This window comes from Haliotis rufescens, unplaced genomic scaffold (assembly GCF_023055435.1).
Source record: "Haliotis rufescens isolate VD_foot unplaced genomic scaffold, xgHalRufe1.0.p SCAF_21, whole genome shotgun sequence".
NCBI lineage: Eukaryota > Metazoa > Mollusca > Gastropoda > Lepetellida > Haliotidae > Haliotis > Haliotis rufescens.
Genome location: NW_025963902.1, coordinates 12364453 through 12377544, shown reverse-complemented (window position 1 = coordinate 12377544; position 13092 = coordinate 12364453). Strand labels below are relative to the sequence as shown.

Sequence of the window (13092 nt, the reverse complement as noted above, 5' to 3'; positions counted from 1 at the left end):
GGAGTAGACTGTCGATTCTATCATCTTAAGCGATTTCCTCTGTTAAGTAACAGCGAAATACAGATACGCCACCTTTTCCTTTTAAGATCTCGTTTGTTGGTGTAAGCGGCACCATAAAAGCATTCGCTCAAAGCCGTTAACTCGAGGGCAGCGCTTTCGTTCACACCAGTAACGCGAACCAGGCAATAATCTACAGAAACTGCGCTGCGAAGGGATTTTAACTCCATCTGGTCTATGCAGAGGTGGAATCACCGGAGAATCAATGTATTCCTGCGCGAATAGTTAGACGGCACGCTAGCCGGTATTGACACAAAATAGATCCAAGGCGAGGCTCTGTGTACCAATGAGAGTTTCCCCGCACCGGCCTCTGTAGATCAGCCATGGTACCTAATTCCGCTGGATTTGCAATTCATTTACGAGGCGATAAAATATTGTTACTATAAGTGGCACTGCTAGCTTTAGTGTATGATTACAGTAAGTTTTAAATGGTGATTTAGCAGTGTTTGATCGTTTTGATGCATTAAACGAGGTACCGGCAGCAAAACAATCATTTTCAATGTTGTGGAAGCTATTACCCTGATGGATGTATATAACCAGACTATGACTGACGTTGTGGAGGATTGTGGTTGTCAGTTTCGCTCGGATGATGTCAATCTTAAGCTGACATTCTGTTGCAAAGCATTCCCAACATGCCGGTAAAGTTCCGTTCTCAAACAAGGTAAGTTTGTTAAAATCACATACATTTTTATATTAAACTAAAATATCAATAACCTATATGTTTCCTTACTTTCTCAATTTCCAGCGGTTCCAACATGTGGGTATTGTGCAAACTCTATTCACAGCCCACAAGACGGAATTTGTTTATCAATTCAGTAAATTATTGAAGCTCCGATAAATTCCAATAAAGATTGCTGCAGGTGCAAAAATGGGATCATTACCATTTTCAATATTGTGTTTTGGAGACTTTTATCTTCAGCTGTTTCAGTTATCAGTCAACTACATATGCACGCATGGAAATGACGACGGGTTCATTTCAAGTTGTCTGAAAGTTTGTTTTCCATCATAATCATTTATATTATTCAGTCAATACTATGGTCATTATTCTTGCAAACATATCATTGATCGGCGCGTGGCCTCGGAGAATCATTGGGTTACGAGTACATCACAGCCGCCACTATTATAGTCATGTAAATCAAACATCAATTCCACGACAATGACAATAACCTTTGCAAAACAAAAAAACGATCTTCGAGAAAAATGGTGCCTATGATGAAAAAATTGCTCCACTGTGATATGTATTGATCATTCTCGTATTTCCTACTTCACCGCCCTTCAAATATTGAATAACACCAACATGGATGAACTCTGGATAATTTTGTCATTGCGAAATCGGTTTCTGTGACTGACAAGTAGCTCGGCAGGAACTTGTCAATTTCTTGTCAATTTCAGACGCGTCAAAAGCGTCCTCTTCGCGACCCCTTGTCATTGACGATTTAACTCTTCTCAACAGATGTGACAATGGGAAGGATGGCTTCATAGCCTTTATGTCTTAAAGTTAAATTGATGGTAAAATCATCTCAAATATTGTATTTCTTTACATTTGTTCAATGAAGCATTTAAGGGTGCATACATCGTTTGAATGGGTGTGGCCATGCCTGTGGTTGACTACCGAGAGTGAAGAGGTTGCACTGTTAAAGCAAGTGTATATATTCTAAACACACACATGCACACAATTCTTGCACCATGACTTTATTGCGTTTAAAGGCCTAACTATACTGATACAATGAACATGCCTAAAATTTGTGTGAATACCTAAACAGGGTAAGAATACTCAATCTAAACATGTTCATAAGTGATTCAGAACCAAACATGTCCAGAGAATCAAGATTCATGATTGGCATCATTTGCACTTTTTCCACTAATTGTATCTGTACAATGCCTCGACGGTGATGCAGAAGACAAGGACTGGTACTCACTATTAGCGTAAAAAAGGGACACAATCAAAACCAAGTTCTTTAAAACTAAAACATGTCAGTTCAAATAAGTACCCCTCTACAATGCATGACTCTTGCATGTATTTAACCAATCGAAATGAATCCAACAGTGTGTCCAGCATCCTGCATATGGACCGGACTATATTGTTAAAATATGATTATTTATGAGTGATCGCTTAAAGACTTGAAACTGCTATCATATCGTGAACCTAAACAGGTTTAGATGTCAACACAATTCTGAATATGTTTAAGCCTCCAAATGCCTGGATGATGGGGTTTGCTTATAAATTTTACCGTTGAAACCAATTCTAAATACGTTTAGAGAAACAGCATGTCAAGAATGTGTTTAAAACCAACATATAATACGTCAAGGCCGGAGAATAATCAGTTATTACCTGCAGAAACAGATTATAATATGTCTATGTATATTTCAGTCAACACACTAGAGCATTGGAATTCGATCATTTTATTGACAACTGTAGTTAAGATCTACAAAGAAAAATCAATTAGTAAAATCTGATACGGTTACATTTTAAATTATTGAGCTTGTTACGTTGTAGTTCTAGATGGTCTCACAAAGGGATAACATTTACACAAACACAATTACACTGCGTTTTATCTCAAATATTCATTGCATGTTTTCGAAAATTATATTTTTTTCTTAAACTTTGGAAAATGAATGAAATAGAATCTGATTTACCATTAGATTAGAGGAACAGTAATTGTCATCATTCCAAAGGGTTCATAACAATTGGATGATACGGTATCCTGGTCATAGTGTAATCTCCTGTCTTTGGAGACAACTCGTATCTGAGCATCGTTCAGCATTCGGATCTGAACGCTACGACTGTCGTCAGTCAGGGTTTTAACCGACTCAGTATGATGCATGAAAATTGTGAAAGGACAAATGTTCACATTATTTAAACCGTGGTGGGTCTTGTCTGGACGCAAGAAGGTATGGATGTTTGAATCATATTTATTTAAGAAATATGAACTTCATGTCACTCAATACATTTCGTTTCTCGTTAGAAATACACTCAACTGTTCATGGTGTAAATTGGTGACTTTCTTCAGTCAGATATCATGTGCACGATAATACTTTGAAAAAAATGGAAATCAACAGAAGCGTGCCACCGATCGCCAGTCTGACACCCCGTTCTCATAGACTCCCAAAAGGTATCATATTCATGGACTCCCAAAATGTATTATATTCATGGACATAAAAGTAAGACTAAGTCACCAATTTTGTACAGGCTAACGAGAGTTGTAACGGAACATGCAGCTGATGAGTAAATCAGAGGTATCAAATCACATACCTCTAATAAAAAGGAGGACTTGATGTGTGATAACAAGAGAAACGATATTACAAGAAATTTGAAAACAAACGTTTTGGTATTCTGACCCTCATTAGCCTATTCTTGCACCTGTGAAATGCGCCATAAATGAAGCATTGAATTACAGACTGCATATTAGGCTGTTCAATCACTTCAGTAAACATTGTACATGAATTTCAAAATATGCATATGGATGTCATAGTCTCGATGAGTGATGATTGCAATTTATCAATTATCAAGATAATATTGCCCGAACTATTTTCTTTTCTTTATGATTCATCTCAGACGCATTTACTTTGAAACCATAATATTCAAACAATGTATGTCACGTGCACACTAACGTGAAGTACTGGTCCGGCCCAATTGCTGCCGAAGTTTAACAGGGATACCCACTCAGTGTGCGGACTTCCGGACCGACCAGTCCTTGTGTTATCCTCTTAATGTCGAGCGTCAGGCGGGGTAACAACAAGTACAATTGTTGGTGTGGGATGGCCGTAGATAGTACCAGTACCAAGCGCTCAATCCAGTAGACCGAAAGAAGAGAGACATTACACTAAAAACAAACGGCACTTCATGATAGTTACTCATTTAGGTTTATATTTTGCAAGATCGTTAACCAGATGTTGTACTGTCCATGTGTACGTCGTTGTGACGCATTTATGCCACGTGTTACTTTTGTTCTTCCAGTCTTTCATTATGAATGCATGACTATCTTTAATAATAGGACAAAATAAATAGCCAAATTGGTATTTTTATTTCTATTGTGAATATAATACGAGCTGGGAGATGTTTGGTTAAGATACACTAAGCCATTGATAGTTAGTTCTAGAGGCCAGCATTTTGACAAGGACGGTTCACGTACTATAAACACAACTCCGTATGCACGGTCGATGCTTGGTTGAAATCTACAAGCAAATGTCAATTTCTAACGGATATCAAGCCCCATGCAAGATGCTGCCCTGAACACGCATGTTGATTCTGTCTCAAAAGTAAACATAAAATGTAACTAGCTTTACACAAGCTAATCGACTAACAGTACTATCTAATGGGGGTCGGGAGCCGCAACGATTTGTCATTGTTATATCTAAGTATAGAAACAGTATGGACTTGTGACGACGTGCTTCCGTGCATGTTGTCAAACCAACTTACCAAAATTATTTCAATGTTTGCAAAATTAACCGCTGTTAATAGATTTTTTTAAAGCCAATAACGTTGCAGCGTTGAATTACTCACCTGATATTGTAATGACAGCAATCCTATGTATCAAATCGATGACATTAGCAGGTAGCTGTTGAAGATGTGTTCATTGATATGATCGCTGGAAAGTTGAATATCAGTTACACGATACATTAGCCGGAGGCGCAAAGCAAATTTCGTATCATATGATACAGACTATTGTTGGATATTTGTAGAAGCAACCTTTGAATGGTTTCATTTGCATTGATGGCTTTGTGCATCCTCTGGGACTCATTTCGACATTTAGAGAGTGTATTTTACCGACTTCTGCATGCCAAGCTGTCGCCGATTCTTTATGCTAAGCGAGAGGTTTACCACCGTCAGAAAATTGTCAGTCTGGACTTCTGGTTACTGGAATAGCCATCCGATAATACTTCTAATGAATCGATGTTTAGCATTATTATTTAGCAAGGTCCAATTACGATCTATTCAAAAGTGAGTCTTTGTGCTCGACGGCAATGCTGCTACAGTCGTTGAGTTGGACGTTGCAATGCCTGATTACACCCAACGTAGAAAGATCTAAAGCTCTCTGGTGTTAAAGTTTGCCTCAGTGTGAACATTAAGTGGATATTTGTCAATGATTAAAACCTTCTGAAGTTAGTCAGTTCAAATGACTTAGCTGTGTATTTGGCCAGAAAAGATGCACTGACAAAATTATTCCGAGTACAATGACACCATCTGTGCTGTGCTTGTTTTTATAGTCAACTTTTTGTTTTGACGAATAAAAAGTAAACCAGGCACTGGGTTTTTTTTTAAATCCAGCTGTTTGGGTTTTATGAATATCCAGTCACCATGATCATTGGTAGGCTTAAAAAATATTTTATTCATTGCTTTATAACCACAGTTCGTTGCAGGAGTGTATAAGTTGTATTTATTTTCATATTTACAGTAATGTTCATTTATGTGTGCCACGCTATCAATACAAACCTAATGCCGTGTACTTTTAACCACTGCCCATGGCGAACAGCCTTGAAAAACAGAAACACTTGCCACCAGCAGTTATCTAGAACACCTGCAAGTAGAAACGCTCCAATGAAGCATTGATTGATTGAAGTAACGCAGTCTGGTTCCCATTCTCACGCTGTGCTCTGCTCAAAAGAACAATCAGAAAACCAGAGCTTTTTCTGTTACTTTACAGTACATTCTGCAGTGCATTTACATGAAAACAGCTTGCACTTGTTTAGCATTTAGGTGTTTAAAAACATTTCGCACTCAGGCTATTTTCGCCTTTTGGCGTCACATCATTTATAAGCATACATTTATTTTTCATTTGGCGAAACTTCTTTCATACTTGAAAAAGTTATACCAGATGGAAAATCGATCGGTGCGAAAGTTTTGTTTGATAAATAAAAGGTAATAATAAAATAAAAAAGGTATACAAGAGGACACCATTCAAACGGCCAGTCGCTACAGGCAGATATTATTTAGATGTTCGAAATGCTAAAAGGTTACGGATATCATAAGAAACTTGAAAGCAAAATGTATTCCTCATATTCCCAGATTGTTGCAGAGTCCCCCTGTAGCTAGCACCTGTTACTGGTAAATAACAACGTGAGAATCACCAATCAATCAAAGAGCTGTAAATAAGGATAACGACCTGAGACGTCCAGCACGGGATAATACCCAGTTATTGGAAACCACATCATTGCACCGTGGAACCAAGCAGGGTCCTTTCTAATGCGGCACGGTCAAGGTCAGATGAAACAGCGGACGAGCCTGACGTCATACACTGCGACGTCTTGGTAGTGTAGATTATGCAAGCAGCTAGCAACACAGTTGTGAAGATAAAAAGTCGTCTTACAAAGCTAACAAAGAGGAGAAAAATTCGATCTGCATGTCTTCATGGTGTGTATTCTCCAGCCCTAAATTTGACATATAGATTTTCCATAAAAGTGATCATAAGAAATACCTCCTACCCTCGACGGAAATGGATTTACCAGTTCCAAATTGACATCTTTATAAAACTTTGTTTAACATTTCATTCACTTTTTGTGCATATTCATAAATTTAAGTTTTACAGATGCTTAATCATATGTTAGAGAGGCAATATCCGTGTGAACTTCATCCTGTGCTGGTCATACATCACTCGCGTTGTTGTGTCAGGATCCACAGTGTGTAAACAGTGCACACACCGCTGCTTGTCTGCAGCAGGTGCACCGGGAGCCCATAACAATGACGTGATACGATCGTGCAGGGACTGTTTCAAAAGACCCCTCATGACGTCTTGTTAGGGTCAACGTGAGGAACTTTGGATTGTTAGTGACTCAGAATCTGGTTAGATGATGATTCTCCAAGCTGCAGGTAACACTATTAGTGAAGATGGTTGGTGACAGGCTTAAATGTTGTGTATATGCTAACTTGGTTTGTAGTGAGCGAGTATGGTTTTACGCCGCTTTCAACAATATTCCAGCAATATCACGGTGGGGGACACCATAAATGATCTTCACACATTGTACCCATGTCGGGAATCGAACCCGGGTCTTCGGCGTGAAGAACGAACGGTTTAAACCACTAGGCTACCGGACCGCTCCTAACTCGGATTGTAAGTTTGATACGTTTTGATCCAGCTACTAATTATTATTTGAAAAATTGAATGTGAATTTAGGTGCACTTCCTTTCATGTTTTGTGTGTTGTTTTAGCCACATAAATAAATAGTCATGACCAGACAATCGAGTGATTACAAATCGCAATTAAGCGAGTCTCATCAACCGATGTCGTGAGTCGTCTCTTACGTCAAGCATAGGTTGCTGAAGATCAATACTTTCCTGGATCTATACGGGGGAGGGGATTAGGTATGAGACGTTTTGTCAGATCTCATGTATGTTGGCGTTGTATGTATACTGATTTCGTCTTAATGGTAAATTTATAAATAACAATACAAAACGTATCCTTTTAAATATATGTTATTTGAAAGGGGACGTTTCTAACAAATTATTTGATAGGCATTCCTTAGAAGTTGACGGATGACAAAGTAGACACAATTTATGGATAACAGCTTCTTCAGTTTACTGTAATGGAGACGTTTTGGCATAGATTCTCATACCATTGTCAAGCAAAGGTCTATACCGAAACGCCCCCATTACAGTAAACTGGAGAAGTTGTTGTCCATAAATGTTGACTACTTTTTTACAAATTAGCTGGTCTTAAAGGCTTACTCTTGCACAGGATATTACAACTGTTCAAATTTGGATCTACTTTGATACAACTACGATGTGAAGTGTTTAGTTCCTGCGTGTAAATGGGGTCGTCTAATGGTTGAGACATTGGCAAGACAAGTGAATGCCCCGCATGGGTACAGTGTGAGAAGTCCATTATGGCTGTCCGCTGAATGTGATGATCACGAGGGGATGAGGATACTCACGCGACTTCAAAATTGGTTTACTCTATCCTCTTAACAAGGTTGACCAACATCGGCATACGCAAAGGTTATACTCTTCGGCTGTATTTAATTATTTAACTTCAGCAATCTTGTCACACACACGTAGAGGCAATTGTGCGATTAGTTCTTAACTCAAACGACAGATCGATCGGACTTTAAGTACCATATGTAACATAAGCATCAAATCAGATTGAACGTTAGCTATGGTTGAGATTTTAGGCATAAGCAGGATATGACATATATTTCGACATCAAAGCCTTTTTCACATCGTCTTATATATATTTTAATCTGCAGAATTAACCAAGACGTTTCCGCAAAGCTGTCATTCGCACAACGCTACTGATCAAGGAAGATCCTTCACAAGTGTGTATTCCCACATGCCCAGTGTTAAGATCCCGTCCTTAGACGAGACCCTGTTTAAGTCAATACTTAGAAATATGATACCGCAGCATACGCGTCTCAGTCTGTATATCCTTCTTAACTGACACTAAGCCAGTCGTCAAGTATGCAATTGTCTTAAAGTTGCATCATTAGAAAGTACTGGTCGTCATTTTGAGCTATTTCCAGTGTGATACACCATATAATTCAAAGATTTCAACTGATCTCTTTTTTCGATACCGGCATCCTATTCACGTCTATTTTTCAGTTAGTCAATAACAGGCTAACACTCGGGTTTTCACTCTGCTGATCATAACATTGACAGCTCTATGACGCGGACCTTGTAAACATCAATCTAATCCTCCAGATGCGTGACACGTGCCAATCAGCGATAAAAGTATTTCATGAAATTCAAGGAATAAACTGATATTTTGTTTTTTTCCGACCGTGTTGCTAGAGGTTCAAACCGCAAAGAAGGAAATATTCTAAAATCTGTTTGTAATGAACACGCAACATGCAAGTGCCAGGTTGCGAGCACTGAATATCCTTTTTGCCTGAAGCAATATATTTTTTATGTTGATATAATGTTTAATTCAGTTCCAGTTGCAGGATTTATATTTTTCACAATTATTTGTATTACGTTCAGTACAAATAATCCACTAAAAATACAAGGTTATCGGCAATTGCCCCAAGCACTCATGTGTGGTAAAGTCAATGCCATGAGATAGGAATACAGCACAGTTATCAAGGAAGTTATGAAGTCATCTTCGTTCCCGAAAGCCGAACAGTATTATATAATATTCACCAAGTGATACAGACAAGTTAACTTGACCAGTCAATGTCACTTGTATCTCGTTTAACGCAGCACTCAGCAATATTCCATCTATTTGACGGCAGTCTGTATGTAATCGAGACTGGACTAGACAACCAGTGATTGACATTATGAGCATCGATCTACGCAACTGGATACGATGACATGCATTGACCAAGTCAGCGAGCCTTACCATACGATCCGGTTAGTCGCCTCTATCGACAAGCATGGGTTGCTGGAGACCAATTCTAATCGGGATCTTCTCTGGGGACAAGACGAAAATTAAAAGGATGGATTGTCCATGTGATGCATCAAATCAGGCGATGCATAAAATCCATGCAAATTGCGAGAAAGTTTTATGATTTCGTGGTCAAACTACACTGTTAGTTTAAACATATTTTATTGACACAATATGAGATTGGACAAAAGTGGCCCACTAAAAGTGCAAGTCTCATAGGAATATACAACCTTTCAGATCTGGATAGCATCGTTAATGCAAATATGGTATTCAACACATCGAAAGTAGCACGTCCATAAGGTCTATTTGCACTTTTGTCCTAGGTCTGTCTATTACTTTTAAAGGATGAAACGAAAGGATACAGTGGAGGCGGAACGTTTATATAGAGAGGCTCCATCCATGGTCTTGTTGGAGGAAAATACTTCCACAATTACACGCATACTCGCGCAAGCTACCTCTGTAATCAAAGTGGGATTATAGGATTAAAATAGACTCCTCTTTCTTTCAACAACGGACACGTGTAGATCGGGGTAGAATAGGTCTTCAGCAACCCATGCTTGCCGTAAAAGGCCACTATGCATGTCGTAGGAGACGACTAACGGGATCGGGTGGTCAGGCTCGCCTCCTTTTAGTCAGTGCTTTTAAGATTCGTTTGTTACAAATACAGTCCTCAAAGTACGTACTTTTAATTAGCGCAACAGCGCTAGGTTTACCTTTTCACGTCGTATTGTACATCATACTGGCTACATAAGTATTTAAGACAAATCTGTTGCCATTTCTCATGATTCTTGGACTTTAAGGGTCCTGTCCTTAATGGGTTATCAATACATTGACAGTGTTGACACCGATTATGAATACAACTATCACGTCTTGTTACTGGTTGCCCTGAAGATCAGATCTCGCGGCTTGGAATGAATATGGAAGGAGAAAAATACACATTTAAGAAATATCCGATGTCAAATTTCCTTTAATTACATGTTTTCACAATTACTGTTGACAAACCATTTGATGGGTACACAAGGGTCGTGTTCATTCTTGTGACAAACCGTAAGTGTTTCGTCAGGACTTAGGTTTGCTGAACTTCATATATCTAGTCTCCTGTTCTTGATTATGTTTCTGGGTTTGTCAGAACCATACGATTGCTCGTTGGTTTCACCAAAGTGGTAAACGTCTGAGACCTACATCACTTCAGACTTCCCTCCATCTCTCACGCAGCGATATAACTGGAATAATGTTCACAGCAGCGTCAAACCGACCTCACTATGAATACCGAAGTCGGTGATGATAATTATCAGAGAGCATATATGGACTTAATGTCAGCATCACAATCACGCTGTGTTTGCATTCAACATTGTTTCCGTAGAGGAAATGTGAAGGTCGGGTTATCTTAATCCTCTTTGTGATGCACAGATCAGAGATAATGCATCTTGCCGGGAACGCAGATGGTCATCGGGGCGGACACATATATTGAATAGATTACACTCATACACCCTGTCACGGACAACTCTGAAGTGTGACATATTGCAATATTTTCTAATATCGAGTTCCCTTTTACATTATTAATGGTATGATATTATCGATATGAGATTGGACTTTTTATTTTAAGCCAAGATTGAGCATTGGTTAAATATTGGAAAGGTCATATTCTCTGAACTCTGAACTGTGACTTATTGTAATATTTTCAAACGTCGAATTGCCAATAATATCACTGATTAAATATATTATTACATCACATTATTAATACTACCTTGGAATGTTTAATGTAATTCATTCCGTTTGAGCATTGTTTGTAGTCATCAGTTTCTGTTTAGTTATTGTTTTTCTTGTTTGTTTGTCTGTGAATACTAATACAAGCAATCACTTTTATTTCAGCCGAACGATGTGCTTATGCATCACTTTCCGTAGTTTTATCTTGTTACAAACTCAAAGGCTGTTTTCCATGAATTATAAAAAGAACAGGCATTGTAAATTCCAGTGAATATAAGGTCCCTTTTTGTTGTTTTGTGAGTATTAAGATTTGATACATTGCTAGAATGTATTCCAAGGATGTTTTATGTGTCTCGGCCGTCAAGGAAATATAAGAAACTCATACATTTCCATGACAACAGAAATGTAATCGTTTTGTTTTTAATATTATTTTGCAATGAAAATTGCATGAGGTGTAAAAAGTCCCTTGTAACATGAACTAATCTTTTGAAAAGAGAATAACGCGATGGCTCCCTGAACACCTAGTTCATTATAATTATATAAATTGAGAAACTTCTAAGTTTATATCGTAAAAGAAACTTTTTGCAGCCATACCACATGTAAGGCATTTCATTATGGAAATAGTTAGGATGAACGAATCTCCGTTCTTGCTAAAAAAAACCTCTATCCCGTTGAGTCTCGCGCCTCCCAGTGATATGAAGTACATACAAGGTAGTAATAAGATCGACATTGTATTCCATAACGAAGAGCTGTTTTTGGCAAGCGAGTAGCAAATGGTTGCTGCCTATGGCGCTTCCTCCCATTCTGAACTGTTAATGAAATATTCAATATCTTTCATGTTACGGTAAAACAGCTCCAGGGACATTGTGTCTGATAGGAAAGTCTTTACTGTTCAGAATCTCTACTCAAAACATAATACTTTCTTACTATTCCACGAATTGTCCAATCTCTTAAAAAAGACGCGCACATTTTCATTTCCTTGAAAACATAAAACACTTATCTGTTGAACCTTTGATTCTGTGTCTTCAGTGCATTTAATCATACTGACAAGTAAATAACAATATGAAATAACACAATTATATCAACACACAATCAGAAAAGAACCCAACGCATAGCAAACGCCATCTATGTACAATTTGCTTTCATGGTCATGAAATGAGCTTTTTATTGCTCTCAATCTTGAAGTTTGATGCTATTTTGACGACAGCTTTCCTATACAACGTAGAAGGAGTCAAATGACTTTCCTCTTATGAACCCTTTTAGTTGATTTAACAGCAAATCAAATGGAAGTCCATCAAAGATTTCCAGACCTTTTTTTTAATATTGAATTTCACAACCAGATTTATCAAGTATCTTCCACATTATATTCCGCTGCACGAGTCCTTTCTCTGCATCTCCATCCCTCAGCAGGAAATTACAGGATAATGGGGGATTTTTTCACGTTATGCTAATAACTATTCGTGTACAAACAGAGCTTAAATGACTTCTTCTATCAGAAATCAGGCAAACGAAAGGAAAGTGTCCTCTTGATGAAAATTAGTCACGTTGAAAACAGTATAATCTACTGAAAATGTAAGGCGTTTCAGCATTACACAAAATAGATTACCGTCGGTTGAAGTACTGGGAACAGTGCCTCTTGAAGTTAGGATTAAACACCATTCAACTCATTAGACTACGCTCGTGCAGCGTGTTCGTCCTGTGTTCTTGGTTTGTTTCATGACTCGAAGCAGTGTTTTATAAACACGTTGGGTGGGTTACGAAAGAGGTCTTCTCTTGCACTTCATGTTACGCGCTGTTGTTTCTGGTGTAGCTTAGTACGATCATTAGCACATTTAAGGATGGTGTTTTCATTTACCACAAGAAAGAGAAGTAAAAAACGTTAGGAGCTGGAATGACCATTTAATATTTGGGGATGGTGGTCGTGTTATATTCTGGTTTGGAAGTAATTTACTTTTCTGGGATGGAGAGTCAGGCAGGTTATTCTTTTAGGTTTTAAGACACATGAACAAAATTA

At 38.2% G+C, this 13092-nt stretch overlaps 1 protein-coding gene across 4 annotated transcripts in view; it reads left to right on the top strand.

The window, feature by feature from the left end:
• The first annotated feature begins 316 nt into the window (after window positions 1–316).
• LOC124117344 (cyclic nucleotide-gated channel rod photoreceptor subunit alpha-like) overlaps window positions 317–13092 on the top strand; it is a 130575-nt gene continuing 117799 nt past the window's right edge. For all 4 annotated transcript variants that reach the window (XM_046479164.2, XM_046479166.2, XM_046479165.2 and 1 more), the window contains exon 1: window positions 317–718. The gene's annotated coding sequence lies outside the window, so the exon portion shown is untranslated. The remainder of the gene's footprint in view (window positions 719–13092) is intronic.